At 37.6% G+C, this 20,289-nt stretch overlaps 1 protein-coding gene across 4 annotated transcripts in view; it reads left to right on the top strand.

The window, feature by feature from the left end:
- Positions 1-20,289, top strand: part of EFCAB2 (EF-hand calcium binding domain 2) — a 126,650-nt gene that overhangs the window by 70,111 nt on the left and 36,250 nt on the right. The gene's annotated exons all lie outside the window — the stretch shown is intronic.

Here is a 20,289-nt window from a genome sequence, read left to right as displayed (position 1 = left end):
ACAAAGAAGGATTAATAATACTTAAACATGATATACTCCTCAAGTAAAATAACCAAAAGAACCAAAACAAAAGAACATAAAAAGATGAGAAAAAGACATGAATACTGGTAGATCTAGAATGGAGGACAGGAGACAAAGAATAGTGTGAAAAAAGAAGAGGCAAAAGATAGAGGAGATTATACATGCATATAACAGAAGCTGTAGAATCTATGCCACATATGTACATCAAAGAAAGGCAATGAAACCATTGTTCCAGGAGACCAAGCTGGATGAGGAGTGTTTGATGGGATCACAATCTCAAGAGTTAGAAACTAGTAGTACAGAGGCCAACAAAACAGTGGGAAGTGACTAAGTGCTTTTTTCTCCCCCTGCGTGGCTTGTGGGATCTTAGTTGTCAGACCAGGGATTGAACCCAGCCCCTCGGCAGTGAAAGCGCGGAGTCATAACCACTGGACTGCCAGGGAACTCCCAGGACTAAGTGCTTTAAATTTGAGCTAAACTGAATGAGCAGTAGGAGATTTTATGTATGACAAATTGTAACTACAGTCGTCCCTCGGTATCTACAAGGGATTGGTTCCAAGGCACACCCCGACTCCTCCCCGACTCACCCCCAACCCCTCACCCCTCAAGGATACCAAAATCTAGGGATGCTCAAATCCCTTATAAAAAGTGGCATTGAATTTGCATATTACCTACCTACATCCTCCTGTATATTTTATTTTTTTATATATAAATTTATTTATTTATTTATTTATTATTTATTTTTGGCTGCATTGGGTCTTCGTTGCTGCGTGCGGGCTTTCTCTAGTTGCGGTGAGCGGGGGCTACTCTTCGTTGTGGTGCGTGGGCTTCTCATTGTGGTGGCTTCTCTTGTTGCAGAGCATGGGCTCTAGGTGTGTGGGCTTCAGTAGCTGTGGCACGCAGGGTCAGTAGTTGTGGCTCACGGGCTTTAGAGCGCAGGCTCAGTAGTTGTGGCTCTCGGGCTTAGCTGCTCCGCGGCATGTGGGATCTTCCCGGACCAGGGTGCGAACCTGTGTACCCTGCAATGGCAGGCGGACTCTTAACCACTGCACCACCAGGAAGTCCCTCCTGTATATTTTAAATCATCTCTGATTACGTACAGTACCTAATACAGTGTAAATGCTATGTAAATAGTTGCCTGTGGCATGTGGCAAATTCAGATATTGCTTTTGGAACTTTCTGGGGTTTTTTCCCCCAGTATTTTAGATCTGTGGATGGTTGAATCTTCGGATGTGGAACCCACGGATACGGAGGGCTGACTGTATATGTATTCCTTAGTTTCTCACACCTGAAGGTACAAGGTGTGATTGCAGGAAAGGAGAGTGATAAGTGCAGTCAGTTTCATTACTTTATAGTAACACCTTACAAAGTTTTGTTTGGTACCTCAACTATGTTTATGGGCTTTACTGCAGTGGATAAGGTAGAGAATGGAGTTAACTTCCGGCACTGCAACTGTAGTCGGCCTTGTGGGAGGCTTGGCTCAGCCGTTGTCAAGGAAGTGTGAGGGTAAAGTGCAGGGCTGAGCACTGCACAGCTCCAAGTGGCACCAGCCTCGCTGCGTGCATTGTGAATGACACTCCATAGTGTGAGTATCCTAGCGGGAAACTGGGTGGGACAGTAGTGGTGGTTGATAGGGTTTGGGATGGGGTGGGGAGCTTGCGACTCTTGCCTGCAATTTGAATAACTAAATATATGGATGGCACGTGCCTTTACCTCAGACCTCTCACTGGAGCGGAAGGGTTCTCCTGGGGAAGGAGAGGAGAGGTATTGTCAGAGAAGTCAGGGAAAGTGCAAGAAGAACCAGGATAGCTTTATGAAAGAGAGGGGGAACAGAGAAGGGAAATCAGCATTTACTCAAGCCTTGCTCTCTGACGTCTACCTATAGTTGGGTGCTAAGGGTTTTTGTGTACATTACCTCATTTTAGTCTTTTTTATTTGTACGGTGAGGGTTGGCATCTCCAGTTTTTGGAGACTAGGAGAAGGTAAATAGTTTGCTCAAGGTCACGTCAGCGTTTCTCTAATTTGGTGTCTTGCTGGGCTATGTCACCCCCTCCCTCCCTGCTCCCCTCCACCCCACCCTTCATGGACTTCATGGGCTCGTCTCCTGCTCTGAGGCTTCCTGAAAGTAGCAGTGAAGAGAAACTTTCCCAAATCCCTTGGAGCAGTGATGCCAGGCCTTTTTTTGATAGAAGGGCCAATTCAGGGGAAATAAACATGTTTAGGGGATGCATCTTTTACCCATTCAGAATTAAAATAATAGTACTGAGGCCCTGAGGAAAAGTGTATGTTCTTAAAATGTCTACTTTGTAAAATAAAGTTACTAAGAAAATTGGCATTGTTTTTAGCAGTAAAATATTAATGCTAAGCATATCTGAGTGGTAGGAACATGGATGAATGCAGTTTCTAGTCTATACCCCTTCTGCTAATTTGTGTAGCACTTTCAAGTTTACAGTGAGTGTTCTCAGGCTGCAGGTATCATTCCTATCCACTCTTTATAAATCAGAAATTAAGGACCAAGAAGCAAAATGACTTGCCCAAGATCGAATAATAGGCCAGCCACAGAGCTGAAACTCAAATTAGTTTCCTCTGTTTGGGGCAGCTGTGCCGCAGCCCTGGAAGAGGCCTGGGGATGCAGTGCTGAATAAGGTCTGGTCCTGCCTTGCCCAGCCTCAGCAGGCTCCTGTATTTGTAAAAGCAGTTCATCTAGCTAGAATTTATTTTGGCATATGATTAAAAGTGAAGGTCTAAATAGATTTTTTTTTTCAAATTGCTAAACAGTTCAGTTTATTTACTTCTTGAATTATTAGATCCACTTTATAATGTACTGCATTTTCTATAATTGAGTCTAATTTAGGCTATGTATTCTGATCTATTGCCTTACCTCCTGATCATATATACTAGGACAATCCTATATTAATTGCTATCAATTTATAGTATGCTTTACTATCTGATAGAACTAGTCTCTTTATTACTCTTCTTTTTGAACATTTAAATTAAGAATTGAAGGCAGTATTCTGTGTAGATTGAATGGTGTAAGGAAGGGTCTGAATGGAGTAAGAGTTCCAGAGACAGACATAATAGCTCGGTTTGGAAGAGACAGCTGTTTCTTGAGAGGCTTCCAGGGCATTTGGCTATTCCTGCCCTAATGTGCTTGATCCCTCAGTGATGCTGTTTCCCTTGTAGGGCAGACCAGCACCCCTTACCTCTGCTTTGCATGAATTAAAAGATTTAATTTGAAATTTTAGCACATTAGGTGGAGTGGAGGTCTGGTATTGTGACTGCCAGGCAGCCAGTGGGTTTTTTTTTTTTTTTTTTTTTTTTTTAAACATCTTTATTGAAGTATAATTGCTTTACAATGGTGTGCTAGCTTCTGCTTTACAACAAAGTGAATCAGTTACACATATACATATGTTGCCATATCTCTTCCCTCTTGCATCTCCCTCCCTCCCACCCTCCCTATCCCATCCCTCTAGGTGGTCACAAAGCACCGAGCTGATCTCCCTGTGCTATGCGGCTGCTTCCCACTAGTTATCTATTTTACATTTGGTAGTGTATATATGTCCATGACACTCTCTCACCCTGTCACATCTCACCCCTCCCCCTCCCCATATCCTCAAGTCCATTCTCTAGTAGGTCTGTGTCTTTATTCCCATCTTGCCACTAGGTTCTTCATGACCTCTTTTTTTTTTTTTTTTTTTTTTTCCCTTAGATTCCATATATATGTGTTAGCATACTGTATTTGTTTTTCTCTTTCTGACTTACTTCACTCTGTATGACAGACTCTAACTCCATCCACCTCATTACAAACACCTCCATTTCATTTCTTTTTATGGCTGAGTAATATTCCATTGTATATATGTGCCACATCTTCTTTATCCATTCATCCGATGATGGACACCTAGGTTGCTTCCATGTCCTGGCTATTGTAAACAGAGCTGCAGTGAATATTTTGGTACATGACTCTTTCTGAATTATGGTTTTCTCAGGGTATATGCCCAGTAGTGGGATTGCTGGGTCATATGGTAGTTCTATTTTTAGTTTTTTAAGGAACCTCCATACTGTTCTCCATAGTGGCTGTATCAATTTACATTCCCACCAACAGTGCAAGAGTGTTCCCTTTTCTCCACACCCTCTCCAGCATTTATTGTTTCTAGATTTTTTGATGATGGCCATTCTGACCGGTGTGAGATGATACCTCATTGTAGTTTTGATTTGCATTTCTCTAATGATTAATGATGTTGAGCATTCTTTCATGTGTCTGTTGGCAATCTGTATCTCTTCTTTGGCAGTGGGTTTTTTTTAATCATTATGTAAAACATTATGAAATGGGCCCCTGCTGCTTTCCTCCTGGCTCTGAGGGGCAACCCTGGGGATTGGAATCAGACTTTCTGGGTTCATTCCTAGCTTTGTGACTGTAATTTATTTATTCTCGCTGTGCCTCAGTTTTTACATTTGTCACATAGGATTGATGTAAGTAAGTAGTTCTCAAAATGGTTTGGAGACCCCTGTGTATCCGCAGGACTCTTTCAGGGGTCTGTGAAATCAAAACTATTTTCATAAAAAATCTGAGACTGTATTTGCTATTTTCATTCTCATTTTTCACAAGTGTATATGGGAATTTTTCAAAAGCTACATGTGTGACATTGTAACAGATTGAATGCAGAACCAGATATGAGAATCCAGCTGCCTTCTGTTAAGCCAGACATTAAAGAGATTTGCAAACAGTGCCATTTTTCTAATTAAATTTATATTTTGTTTTGGAAATATAGTTATTTTTCATAAAAATTTTATTTATGTAGGCATATAATGGGTTTATCATTATTTCTAAATGAATTAGTAAATAAATATTTTTAAATATTTTTAAACTTTGAGGTTTACTTTTTAGTATGGTAAATATAGATAAAAAAGTTATATAAATATAACTCACACAAACAAAAGCTCTTTGTGGGTCTGAATAATTTTTAAGCATGTAAAAGGGGTTCTGAGACCAAAAAGTTTGAGAACAACTGTTGTCAGTGGACATTTTTAAAGCTCTTAGAACAATATTAGCTTGGAACGAATTAGTTTGGGATTTAAAGCTTAGAACAATATTAGCTAGTATTATTATTCTACTTTATATTCTTGAAGTACATAATTTAGGTTTGTTTTTCCTCTATTTAATCTGGATTAGCAATTTATATTTTACTCTCATAAGAACTTTTTACTTATATCTGGGTGTTCTGTTTTGATCTTTTAAGTTCTGAAGCAGTTCATTTTATTTTCCATTTTCCTTGTTAAATAGTTTTTGAAGGTTGTATCTTGAAAAACATTGAGGCAAGTTTTCAGTAGCATTAATTAGGGGCATTTTTATTTTGCCTCATACAAAACATAGACCATAATACGTTTTGACTTATATACATTTTCCTGCTCTATGTTCAGATTTCAATCAGTAAGTGTGATTGAAAATTATATTTTTGAATAGATAATATATACACATGGGGTAAAATTCTAAAGGTACAGAGAATATATAGTGATAGGTAAATCTCTTCACTTAGCTATCTGATTCCCCTTTCTAAAGGCAAGATTTATTATAAGTTTCTCTAATTCTTCCAGAGATAGTCCATGCAAGTACAAGTGTGTGTATGTATGTATGTATTTTTTATTGTGGTAAATATACATAACATAAAATTTACTGTTTTAACCATTTTTAAGTGTATAGTTCAGTGGTATTGAGTACATTCACATTATTTCCATCCATCTCCAGAACTTTTTTATTTTCCCAAACTGAAACTCCATACCCTTTAAACAATAACTCCCCATTCTCCCCTCTCCTAAGCTCCTGGCAACCACCTTTCTACTTTCTATTTTTATGAGTTCGAGTATACTAGGTACCTCATGTAAATGGAATCATACAGTATTTGTCCTTTTGTGTCTGGCTTGTTTGACTTAGCATAATGTCTTCAAGGTTCATCCATGTTGTAGCATGTATCAGAATTCCATCCCTTAAGGCTGAATAATATTCCACTGTGTGTATATAACACATTTTGTTTATCCATCCATCTGTCCATGGACATTTGGGTTGTTTCCACCTTTTGGCTATTTGAATAATGTTGCCATGAACACTGATGTACAACTGTCTTTTCAAGTCCCTGCTTTTAATTCTTTGGTTGTGTAACCAGATGTAGAATTGCTAGATCATGTGGTAGTTCTATGTTTAATTTTTTGAGAAACCACTGTACTGTTTTCCACAGTGGCTGTTCCATTTTACCTTCCCACCAGCGAAGCACAAGGCTCCAGTTTCTCCACATACTTGCCAATACATTTTGTTTTTTAAAATAACCATCCCAATGGGTATAAAGTGGAATCTTGTGGTTCTGATTTGCATTTCCCTAATGATTATGATATTGAACATATTTTCATGTACTTATTGGCCATTTGTACATCTTCTTTGGAGAAATGTCTACTCAAGTCCTTTTCCCATTTTTAAACTGGATTGTTTGTTTTTTTGACATTGAGTTGCAGGATGTGTGTGTATTTTTACCATAAGTGGTGAGATATTATATAAATCACTATGCACTTTGCTTTTTTCACCTATAAATATATTTTGGTGACTATTCTTTATTAGTACATAAAGAGCTTCCTCATTTCATTGTATGGATGAACCATAATATATTGAATTAATCTACCCTTGATGGATATTTAGGTTGTTTCTAGGCTTTTGCTATAACAGTCCATGTTGCAAAGAATATCTGAGTATGCATGTCATTTTGCAAAATTGAGACTTTTTCTCTAGGATAAATTCTTGGAAATATGTCAAATTGCATGAATATTTTTGGTAGGTGTTGCTATCTTGACAATATATTCTCTCGCATCATTATACAAGCATGCCTATTTCCCCACTCCCTCTTAAAGTTTAATTATCAAACTTTAGAACTTTTGCCAATCTGATATGTGAAAATTAGAAACTCAGTGTTAATTTTCATTTCCCTAATTATAGACATCTTTTTGCATGTCTAAAGACAATTTGTATTTCCCTTTGTTTGAACTGGCAGTTCATGACCTTTCCCCATTTTTCCATTTAGTGATTTATCTTTTAATACATGAAAGATCTTAGCCTTAGGCTGTGAAATGTATGCCATCTATTTTTTGACTATTTCTACTTTCATGTATTCAGAAATTTTAGAAAAATTAATCATATGACACACCTTGTGAGTATGGATTTAAGTTTTGGAAACAAACAAAAGTCATTAGAGTAGTTTTAATAGAATAAATTTAATTTACCCTGAATAAAGCTAGTTTGGTAAAGAATAAGACACACTCCACAAGGAGAGTTTGAGAGAGTTTCCTGGTGGTCCAGTGGTTAGGATTTGGTGCTTTCACTGCCATGGCCCAGGTTCAATCCCTGGTTGGGGAACTGAGATCCTGTAAGCTGTGCAGCGCAACCAAAAAAAAAGGAGTAAGGAAGCTAATTTTTCCATGTAGCTGATAAATTTAATTTGAAAGTAGCTCTAATCTTGTTCACAAACATATCTAGTTTTTTTTTTTTTTCATTTATTTATTTATTTTTGGCTGTGTTGGGTCTTCGTTTCTGTGCGAGGGCTTTCTCCAGTTGCGGCAAGCGGCGGCCACGTTCATCGAGGTGCGCGGGCTTCTCACTATCGCGGCCTCTCTTGTTGCGGAGCACAGGCTCCAGACGCGCAGGCTCAGTAGTTGTGGCTCACGGGCCCAGTTGCTCCGCGGCATGTGGGATCTTCCCAGACCAGGGCTCGAACCCGTGTCCCCTGCACCCGCAGGCAGATTCTCAACCACTGCGCCACCAGGGAAGCCCCATGTCTAGTTTTTTATAATCTATGTTCTTTTCATCTTTGATTCTAGCAATAAAAGTACACTAGAAGTCAATAGAGTCAGTTGCTGGCTCTATCAGTGTTTTTTACAATAGGCCACCTCTTTTTATTTCATTTTGCTTATTTATAAAATTGAAATAATAATACCTGCATGACTTAAGCCACAAGAATATTGAGTATCAAGTGAAAAAATATGACTTTTGAAAAGTATATAAAGTTAGATCAACATATATTTTTAAACACTCAATTTTAATCAATTCTGGAACAGATTGATACTCAAGAATTTGGTGAACAAAAGTGAGGTAGGGTCCAATGCTGGTTTTAAAAGTTCTAGTCTTTCCGTTTTCTCCAACCAGATCCATCTGAGCCATTCCTAAGCTTCAGTGCTTTTGCAGAGTGACCTTATTATTAGTATTCCACACTATTTTGTGTTTATTTTATACCTGCCACATCTATAAGAGATTCTTCCTAATACTTCCTTGTTTTTTTAGTCTTTAGGCAAACTTATGCAGTCTAGCAGCCTCAGGTATCCTTTTGCTAATGCAGAGAGTTTTTTTTCACAGCTTTCATCTCAACTCAGCATGAGTCTCTGGGGGCATGCAACACCCAGTATTCACTTGTTTTACTGATAAGGAGACAGGTTTCTTAAGCAGTTGGCAAGAACCTTAAGTGTATTAGATCTTGTCTAAAATTCAATAAGATATAGGTAATAAGAACCTTTTTGTAATGATTTAGAAATAACTCTTCCTAAGAGGACTGGAGGTGCCATAAATATTACTTCTACTTCTTCACTTTTTAAAATTTATTAATTAATTTATTTTTGGCTGCGTTGGGTCTTTGTTGCTGTGCACGGGCTTCTCATTGTGGTGGCTTCTCTTGTTGTGGAGCATGGGCTTCCGTAGTTGTGGAACACGGGCTCAGTAGTTGTGGCTCACGGGCTCTAGAGCTCAGGCTCAGTAGTTGTGGCGCACAGGCTTAGTTGCTCCGCGGCATGTGGGCTCTTCCTGGACCAGGGCTCGAATCCGTATCCCCTGCCTTGGCAGGCGGATTCCTAACCACTGTGCCACCAGGGAAGTCCAACTTCTTCACTTTTAATACTACTTTTGAAGAGAAGTTAATACAACATTTCACAATTCATTTTTATCAGGTAGTAACAAGTGTGAGCAGTGTGGAGAAATGGCATGGACAGTTTCCCCAAGCAATTATTACCTGAGAAAGCTTGGGGCCACTCAAAGAGCTTTTGAAAAACTGCATAGGTAAATGGGCCTGCATTTTGTGGAATGGAAAAGTATATTTTAAAAGAGGAATGGGATTGGACCCACAGACCCCTTGATAGGGGATGAATTTTTATAATTTTATTCATACAATGATAATTCACATACATGAATAAAATAAATGATGAAATAAGACTACGTGAGTAACTTGGATAAATTTCAAAAATAATGTTGAGTTTAAAATACTGCAAAAGGAAGTGAACATTATGATAACCGCATAATGTAAATTTTAAATGTACAAAGTGATAGTCTATTGTTTATGAAGACAAATACATGCATGAGAGTGATAAACATTATCCTTAGAATAGTGGTTGCACCTGAAGATGGAGGGAGAGGGATGAAGAGTGGAATTTTAGTTGTTTCTGCAATGTTTTATTGTTAGGGAACAAAATCTGAAGCAAATAAATGTGGCAAAATGTTAACTTCTGTTAAATCTTGGTATTGGATATAAGGCTGTCTGTAATTTTTTTTGGGGGGGCGGGTGGGGGCACACCACGCAGCTTGTGGGATCTTAGTTCTCCGACCCGGGATTGAACCCAGGCCCTTGGCAGTGAAAGCGCAGAGCCCTAACCACTGGACCGCCAGGGAATTCCCTGTAATATTTTTTTCTGTACTTTTCTCTGAAATAGTTCACAATTATACATAAAAATAAATATTTTTAAAGAGTGGTTTATATCTTATTTCACCGTCTCACTTTGAAGTCGCTTTGTAAAAAACTGGTTTGCTTGTAATAGTCCTTCTGATGAACTGTGATTAAAGAATCACTTAAAGAAAGTTTAAAAAAATTATCCCGAATTCTACCTCTTGAAATAGCAATTATTAATGTCAGAGAACTATATTCTAGATCTTTTTTATCCATGTGTAATAGGATAAATGGATAAAAGGGTGGGGAGTTAATAAGAAAGAAGGAAGGAGGAAAGGGAAGGAAGGAAAAAGAAAGAAATTATGGAAGAAAAAAGTCTAGCGTATAATCTCCACAAGGACAGGGGTTTCTGTCTGTTTTGTTCACTGCTGTATTTCAGCACCTAGAACTGTGTTTGGCACGTAGTAGATCACCGATAAAACTTATTAAATAAATGAAGGAAGAGACTATTCCTATAAAAATAAGATCACAATAATCATGGTCTTTAAAAATAAAAGTATTAATTTTACTTGAATGTAACACAAGAAAAAAATTAATTTAAATTGAAGAAATTGTGTAACCTCAAATGTTTGTTAGCCATGAGAGACATTATGTTAAATTCAGAAAAGATAACAAGAAAAACATTAAGAGGTTGTAGTCACTGTGTTTTTTAAAAAAACTACCCATTTCAAATATAAAAGTATCAGCTGACTTCCTGCTGTAGAAGATGAGGGTGTTAGTACTTTCAAAATTCCTTCTACTTTTTCTCCCTCAAGCCCCCCCCACCCCAGTTTATCTTAGGTATGTTATTATTAATATTTTTACATTGACAAGGTAGAATGTTCACACTTTAGTATTCATGCAGTCTTTTAGTATATTTTTCCCACAGTTCAATGGAATTTCTGCTAACCACCATTTCCTCCTCCATCCTTGAATTCTTTGATTTATTTCTGTTGTCTAGATTCTCTTGTTTTTTTTTTTTCTTTTTTTCAGAAAGTGCTCATGGGTATTTTTCCCTGAGTTCTTTCATCTTTATTTTATTTTTTAAATTTTTATTTTATATTGGAGTATAGTTGATTTACAATGTTATGTTAGTTTCAGGTATATGGCAAAGTGATTCAGTTATACATATACATATATCTATTTTTTTTCAGATTCTTTTCCCATATAGGTAATTACAGAGTATTGAGTAGAGTTCCCTGTGCTATACAGTAGGTCCTTGTTGATTATCTATTTTATATATAGTAGTGTGTATATGTTAATCCCAAGAGTTCTTTCATCTTTAAAACATTTGCTTATACTTGAATACTTTGTATTTAAATGACATTTTATAAATTTATATTATTATTTTTAATGGCTGCAAGGCATTTCATAATTTTTCATTCTCCTAATTTTGGAAATTTGGGTTATTTGTGATATTACATTACCATTGTATCAAGGCTAAAATTATTCATGTGGAATTGTTCAAAGATTTTATCCCTTTCCTAGAATGCCAAAAAATAAATCCTGTAAGCCCAAGTTATTTTTTACCTTTTCCTAAAGAGGAAGATTTTTATTATTGTTGCTGGGAGATAGGGTATTTTGATCTACATAATTAAATTTTGACAGTAGGATGGTGGAGAGGGTAAATAAGAAACTGCTATGGTCTGAATGTTTGTGTTCGCCCAAGTTTCATATGTTGAAATCCTACCCCCCAGTGTGATAGTGTTTGGAGGTGGGGCCTTTGGGAGGTGATTATGTCATGAGGGTGGAGCCCTCATGATTGGGATTAGTGCCATATAAAAGAGACCAGAGAACTAGTTCATCCCTTCCACCATGTGAGGTTACAGCAAAAAGATGGCTAACTAGGAAGCAGGTTCTCACCAGACACCAAATCTGCCTGTGCCATGATCTTGAACTTCCTAGCCTCCAACTGTGAGAAATAAATATATGTTGTTTATAAGCACTCAGTTTGTGGTGTGTTGTTATAGAAGTCTGAACAAAGACAGAAACTCACTCTGTGAGACTGAAAGAAGAGTTTGTTAAAGATGTTAAAGGAGAAAGTAAGATTTGAGGGAGAGCAGTGGATCTTAAACAGTTACAGGATATGAAGAGAATAATCAGGAAAGGGAGTTAAAATTTGTTTTGAAAAATATTTTTGAATAGATAATATATTCACATGGTTAAAAATTGAAAGAGAACAAAGTACAGAGAAAAGTCCCTCTAAGCCCCTTCCACCAGCCATTCAAAACCCCTCCAAACTATATTAACAATGAAAGTACTAGTTTCTAGGGATCACCCCAGAAATATGCTATGCATATACAAGGAAATGCATATATATTATTTTCTTGCCCCCCCGTTTTTTTTTTACTCATATGGTTACATTCATAGTATGATAATGTTCTCATGGGATGGGGTCAAACCTGTGCTGAAGTTTATTTTTATGGCTTCTCAGTGGCATTCAGGAGTCTGGAATGGATGTAGTTCTCCAGTTAATCTTAGGCTGAGTGCATAAATGTATTGGAGGGCATCAGAAAGGGTGTGGGGTTCTAGGTATCCCAGTAAACTATGTCTCAGGCTTTATAGATGAAAGTTGATTAATATGATGGCATTGTGACATAAAAATAACACTTGGGTTCGGGCTATCCTGTTCAGGGTACTTAATTGCCTGTTTTTATAAAGAAGACTCTTTTTGTATTTTATCTTTGGAGGTCAACTTTTCTTGACTCTGGATTGTAGGTATCTGTCTGTTGTACTTATTGTTATTATCTAGATCAGGTGCAGGGTTTGCTGTGTGTCTACAAAAATTGGGAGCCAGAGGCTCTCTGAGTATTGGTGGTCTCAGGAAGTGTACTTCCTGGGGCCTCTGGGCATATAATTCCTGTGGCCTCTGGGTGTGTACCCTCTGTGGCTTCCAAGTTCATACGTCTGTGGCCTCAACCTGTTCTCTTTAACATCGAAATAAAATATTGGTTTCCATTTGAAAACTGTCAGCATTATTAAATGTGGAAGACTTGATGCAAATGCATAACAAAGGACAGTTCATGGCAGTATCTTCATTAGCTTTGAAAATTAGAGGGGACACACCCAAGAAGCATTACTGTCTGCTCAGATAGCCACAGGCATGTTTGGAAATCTGGCTCCCTGTCATCATTCTGTTGGTTGCACTCTTTCAGGTTGCATGGGACCAGATAATCTTTTAAGTTTTCTTAGTTACTGAAGGGTATTGTAAGGATCTATTTGGAAATAGGTGATATAAGAAGTAATTATTTCTTATAATCATAAGGAATAAGCGAAAAACTGACTGCAGTGCATTCAATCCTCTTAGCTCAGTGGAGCAACATTTGTTGCTGTTAAGGGAACACAGGGCACTAGTGTTTCAGCAGTCGCTCTGTGACTCCACTTAAACTCCACTTCTGGCAGCCTAACATGCTGGTGATTTGACACATACACTTCTTCTTTTTAAAATTTTTATTTTATACTGGAGTATAGTTGATTTACAATGTTGTGTTAGTTTCAGGTGCTAGTTTCAGCAAAGTGATTCAGTTATACATATACATATATCTATTCTTTTTCAGATTCTTTTCCCATATAAGTTATTACAGAATATCGAGTAGAGTTCCCTGTGCTATGCAGTAGGTCCTTGTTGATTATTTTATATATAGTAGTGTGTATATGTTAATCCCAAACTCCTAATTTAGTGCCCCCCACACCTTTCCCCTTTGTTTACTCATATACTTCTATTCCCTCTCTTCCAGATTCTTCTTCCTACTTTGCTACTGACTAATTTAACCTCCGCTGTGTGTCTCCTGTCCCTTTGCTTCTACTTACTCATGGCTTCTGATGCCTTCTGATTCTGCTGTTTTCTCTCTCTCTGTTATTCCTCTTCCATCTCTCTTTCATCTATATCTCTCTCTGTTTTTCTTCCTTTAAAACTCCCAAGGAAGAAGAGAGAAAAGTCCGCTTTGGCTATTTGTCAGTATTGAGTAGAGAGTGCTTTTGTTGAGCAGTGCTCTTACAGTAGACAACTTCATAGGCCTCTCTTTTGTAGGCCTATAGAGAGAGAGGTCATTTTTTGGTTAAGTAGCCATTTCTGGTTAAAGCAGCTGTGCCTAAGGAGGCGGATCAAATGGTACAAAACATAACAATATATACATTAAGAAACTCTCAGGAAGACTGTGGATCTGTCACATACCTTATTGCCTGTGTGGTATGGTGACCCCCAAATCCTGATGAGGTTGTATAAGCCTAATATTAGGCCATTCCAACCCAATTTCTAGGCCACTTGGAACTCTGTGATAAACTCACTGGTTTCTTAACACCCCCTTTCCCTGGTAGTGCTAGTGATTCATGTCATTTTGGTCAACTGTGGTAGAGATTGGGTGGTCTAATTCTGTTTGCTCTCTTCCTGAACATGGACTAAACTATAATTCCTGGAATCTCTTGCAGATAGAGGGAGGCTGGGAATTACGACTGAGTTTTGGCCAATGGGATGTGGGTGGAAGTGATGTGTGCCACTTCTAGGCCTGATCCATAAAAACCTCCACGTGTGATCTTTCAGGCTTTTTCCCCTTCTAGCTTGATACAGGCAAGCAGAGTGACGTTGGAAGTCATGTATTGAAAATGATAGAACCAGAAGATAGAAGGAGCTGGGTCCCTGAATGATTTTTTGGAGGAAAGCCACCTATTGATCAGGAAAACTCATTTTGAATTTAATATAAGCCACTTCTGTGACAATAGTATTATGCCACTGGATGTTGGTGTTTGTTATAACAATGACCATTATCCTCACAGATTGTCCTTATTGAATTTTCTTCACAGGAACTCAAGGAAGGCTTTGGGGCCCCTAGGTATCTTACTAAGCTATGTCCTAGGCTGAATGAAGTTGGTTGATGGGGTGACCCCTTCAGAGGGGGCTGCTGGGGTAGAGAAGAAGAGCCATCATTGTTTTGCTACTCCAGTCAAGCATGACATGAAGAATGTCTCCCTTTAAGACTTCTTCCACAAATCACAAGTTATGGATATCAGATACATTGTTTGAAATTGCCGCAAATTTAGTTGGAGGGCAGTAGGTGTAACTAGTGGTTCCACCTTGAACACAGAGCAAGTAACTTTGTCTAAACTGTAGTCAATTGCAGCAGTGAAGTTGAGTGTTCTATGTATTCTAGATAGAGTGAATGACAGAAAGTGCATCCATTTCATCTACAGAGATAATAAGGCAAGATGTCTAAATCTGTTCTTTCCCTGGGGGGAGGTGAGAAAGACTGGACAGGTATGGGTTCTATTCAGGTGGCTATGAAAGGGAGAAGATTCGGTTACAGTAGCAGGGTTCCAAGGAGCATGGGAATTCATTATTTTTGTCTTTGAAGGATTCAGAAACAAGTGTTTAGAGGTGCCACTGTATAATGCAGTAATGAAACCAGGCCAGAAGCCAGGCCGTAAGCACTGTAATTCATGGCAGCTCTTGGTTTATTTAAAGGCATGGTAGCCACACCAGCTCCTAACCCATTGCCTTCTTCTATTTTAGTTTTTGAATTACTGAGAAGTGGCACTCAAATGTCTACTTTTTTCTGAAAACTAGTGATGCATTTTGTAAGAGTTTCTAACCTTGAGAGCTCATTTTAGGCTTTCCTTTGCTAATTTAACTCTAGAAGTATTTATATTTTTAACTGAAAGCTTATAGTCTTGTCTCTCCTAAGTTATAAACTTACTAAAGACAAACCTATTTAATATTTGGGTTCTGTAACGTGTGCAGCATTGTCTGTCTATATACAGCAGCAGGTATGTAACTAGTTGTGAGGAGTTATTAGGAAATGCATGTGTAAAGGTGGGTTAGGGGCCAGAGAGTGATTGTTTGCTGCCCTAAGGCGACTGGATTCAGTTGTGTAGGCAAGATAAATCCATAAATGTAGAGAATTGATAAGACTAGACTCGGGTTTTTAGAAAGGAAATTAGCTACAGGATGGTGGGTAGGTTGGCATGTGGACTACAGCAGTAGTTCCTAGTGCTGGGTGCACATTAGAATCACCTGGGGAGCTAAAAACCTGGGAAGCTAAAAAGCCACAGAAAAATGAACAGATTTGAACCAGAGACTTGAAGAACAAACTTCAATGCTCGGAAGTCTCACAGTAGCAGGTATAGACAGGGGTATATGGAGCAAGAGGGATTCCCATACTGTGCTCAAAGGAATCTTAATTAGAGCTTGGGAAAATTTTTGGATGACCGTGTCTGTGCGGTGGCCTTACAGAGCTGTCCATAATAAGCCCCGGTTGTTAGGACTGCAAGCGAAAGAGCAGCATAGAGCTGGCGCTGAGAGCTCTCCAAGCTAACAAGGCCTGGTGGCTCTGCTGAGCACATGGCCTAAAGCCAGGCAGAAACAAGGATGTCGCCACAGGGGCAGGCATGGATAGTGTAAGTGCCTTAGCCACAGTCTCACAAGTAATGATCCCTTTCCATAATTAAGCTTTCTTTGGCATTCACCTTGATCTCTGTATTCTGCTGAGTTATCCTCTCCCTGAGGCAGTGAACTTGGAATGCTGTAGCTGCCTAGGTTGGGGGAAGGGTACAAAGAATTATGGATGGAAAAGCCTCCATTATTATTCTAAACTACCCCACTGCACAAATGTCTCCCATATAAAACAAAAACAACAGTTAAAACTTCTATCCAGTAACCCCCACCCCAGCTTATGTTCGTTCGTTGTCTTTCTCTTCATAGCTAAGAATCTTAATAAAAAAAGGAGTTTGCTTTAGTGATAACCTTCACTCTGTTCATTCTTCAACATGCAGTTTGTAATTTGACTTCTATCTACCAACCCCATTCCCATTCTAATTGTGTACCCTGAGGTCACCAATTGTCTTGTCCCTTGTTTTCCATGACATCACCTTTTGTTTTCGTCCAACATCTCCAACTCGACTCTTCTTCTTAGCTCCTTTTGGGGACAACTATCCCTCTATTTGGCTTATTAATGTCCACCAGAGTTTCATCTCCGTCCATCTTTTTACTTTACCCCCTTTCCTGGGAGATCTCATTCACACCCAAATTTGGAGCTCAACCTAGAAAAAATTTAAAGTCTATACACAATTCTTAGGTCAAAGGGGAAATTTTAGGACCATGAAATTGAAAACTTCTTGAAAATAACTATAATGGAAATGAGGTATGAAAATGGAAATGACATCAGAATCTATGCGATATAACCAAATCAAAACTCATTAAATGCCTATATCAAGAAAAATAAAGGCATAAAAAAATGAATAGGACATTCAACTCAAAAAGCTAGGGAAAAAGCGTAAACTGAGAGAAAGCAAAAGGGAGGAATGAGAGAAGATAAAAACAGAATTAATGGGGCTGGAAATCAGGGAAATAGTAGGAACTAATAAATAAAATGAAAAGCTGTTTTTTGGTAAAAGGCTAAAAAAAAGATAAACCAATGGCAATTTTTTTTTAAAGGAGACACAAATGCACAGATGACTTTGTGGAAATAACCATCAAAACAGAGGAAATTTTAAAATATCATAAGAGAGTGGTTTGTACAACTTTATAAGCAAATTTGAAAATCTAGCTGAAAAAGGCAACTTTCTAGTTAAATATAATTTGTCAAAGCTTATCCTAGTCTTGTGTACCTGGATTGGAACACTTAATATTGTCAAGATGGCAATACTCCCCAAATTAATCACCAGATTCAACACAATCCCTATCAAAATCCCAGCTGCCTTTTTTTTTCTTTCAGTAATTGACAGGCTGATCCTAAAATTCATATGGAATTGCAAGGGACCTAGAATAGCCAAAAACAATCTTGAAAAAGAAGTTGATCTCACACTTCTTATTTCAAAATCCACTTCAAAGCTACAGTAATGAAGACTCTGTGATACTGGCATATGGCATAAGGCTAGACATGTAGATCAGTGGAACAGCATTGAGAGTCTAGAAATAAACCCTTACATTTATGGTCAATTGATCTTCAGCAAAGTTGGCAAGTCAATTCAATGGAGAAAGTATAGGCTTTGCAACAAATGGTACTGGTACAACTGGATATCCACATGCAAATGAATGAAGCATACAAAACTTAACTCAAAATAGAGGAAGAAACATAAACTCTTGGAAGAAAACATAGGTGTAAATCTTTGTGACCAAGGATTAGGCAGTGGTTTCTTAGATATGACACGTGAAGCATAAGCAACCAAGGGAGAAAAAATAGGTAAGTTGGATTTCATCAGAATTCAAAACTTCTGTGCTTCAGTGGACACCATAAAGAAAACAAAAAGACAGCCACAGAATGGGAGAAAATATTTGCAAATTATATATCTGATAAGGGTCCAGCATCCAGAATATATAAGAACTCTTATATCTCAATAATAAAAATACAAATAACCCATTTATAAAGTCGGTAAAAGATTGGAATAGATATCTCTGCAAAGAACACATTTAATGGCTAATACACACATAAATATGTGCCAAACATCATTAGTTGTTAGGGAAATGGAAGTCAAAACCACAATGAAATACTACTTCAGATCTACTAGGATAATTTTAAAAAGTAAAGTAACAAATGTTGGTGAGGATGGGGAGAAATTACACCCCTCATGCTCTCCTGGTGGGAGTCTAAAATGGTGCAGCCACTTTAGAAAACAGTTTTGTAGTTCTTCAAAAATATAAACATAGAGTTACCATATGAGCCAGGAATTTCATTCCTAAGTATATACCCAAGAGAAATGAAAAAATATGTCCACATAAAAACTTGTGTATGAATGTTCATAGCAGCATTATTCATAATACTCCCAAAGTAGAAACAATTCAAATTTCCGTCAACTGATGAATGGATAAAGAAATGTGGTATATCCACATAATGGATATTATTCAGCCATAAAAAGTGAATGAAGTACTCATACGTGCTACAGCATGGATGAACCTTGAAAGCATTATGCTAAGTGAAAGAAGCCAGACAAAAAGGCCATATATTGTATGACACTTATATGAAATGTCCATAATAGGCAAATCCATAGAGACAGACAGTAGATTAATGATGGCGAGGAGGTAGGGGGAGAGGAGAATGAGAAGTGACTGCTAACAGGTATGGGGATACTTTTGGAGGTGATGAAAATGTTCTAGGATTAGTAGTGGTAATGGCTGTTCACCATTGTGAATATACTGAAAACCACTGAATTATACACTTTAAAAAAAGTCAATTGCCGAAAATAAAAAGCAAAACAAAACAAACAGAGAAACTGATCCCAGTAATGGTAGAAAATCTAAACACACTAAATTACATAGAATCAGTAGGCAAGTTTTCAAAAAGCTCTTTCACAAAAAGGCTTCAATCCAGATGGTTTCATAGAATTTTTTCAAACCTAAAAATATTTTACTCCCAATGGTACTTAATCTCTTCTGGAAAATAAGAAAAGAAGGAAAACTTCCAAATTATTTTTCTGAAGTGACTATAATATTGATACCCAAAACTTAATAAAGATTGCATTAAAAAACCCTACAAAACAATCTTACTTATGAACATCTATACAAAAATTATAAATAAAATACTTGCAACAAAATGCAATAGCATATTAAAGCAAAATGGGATTTATATCAGGAATGAAAGAATAGTTCTATGTTGGGAAGTGTATTAATGTATTTCATCATATTAGTAGACCTGAGAAGAAATAGCATAGGATCATATTTATAGATACTTAAGAGCATTTGACAGAATTCAGCACACATTCATAATTTTAAAGACATGTATATCTTTAAAATAGAGAGAGAAGGAAAGAGAAAGAGAAGAGGAGATTTATTTTAGGAATTGGCTCATGTAATTATGTAGGCCAAGAAGTTCCATGATCTGCCATCTGCAAGCTGGAGAATCAAAAAGCCAGTGGTGTAATTCATTCTGAGCCTGAAGGCCTGAGGACCAGGAGGATGGTTGTCCAAGGACAGGAGAAGATGCATGTCTCAGCTCAAGCAAAGAGAACAAATTTGCCCTTCTTCTGCTTTTTTGTTCTATTCAGGACCTCAACAGATTGAATGATGCCCACTTAAGTTGGGGAGGGCAATCTTCTTTACTAGGTCTACAAATTCAAATGCTAGATTCTGGAGACACCCTGACAGATACACTCAGAAATAATGTTTTACCAGCCAACTGGGCATCCCTTAAGCCCAATCAAGTTGACACATAAAATTAGCCATCACACTCAATGAAATAGATTTTGAGGAAATAGTTCCGTAACATGAAATATGTATATGTCAGCCTAAAATCCAGTTTCTTACTTAATGAGGACACACAATCAGCATTTCCATTAAATTCAGGAACAAAATAAGAATATCCATATTCCCCATTATTACTTAGTATTAGAGGCTTTAGCCAGCAGTTAGACAAGTAATAACAGAGGCATAAATATTGGACACAAAATGGTAGAATGTAGAAAAGGTAGAAGAAAGAGAACTGTCTCTATTTGCAGATACGAAATCATGAAATATCTAGAAAACCCAAAAGATCAGTGGAAAAATTACTGCACAGAAAAAGAAAGTTTAATGAAGTTGTAGGAAATGAATTTAATATACAGAAAGCAAAAGATTTCAATTATA

Source organism: Eubalaena glacialis, chromosome 3, assembly GCF_028564815.1.
Source record: "Eubalaena glacialis isolate mEubGla1 chromosome 3, mEubGla1.1.hap2.+ XY, whole genome shotgun sequence".
NCBI classification, from domain to species: Eukaryota; Metazoa; Chordata; class Mammalia; order Artiodactyla; family Balaenidae; genus Eubalaena; species Eubalaena glacialis.
The sequence above is the reverse complement of the archived record's forward strand: the minus strand, read 5'-3'. Positions and strand labels throughout refer to the sequence as shown.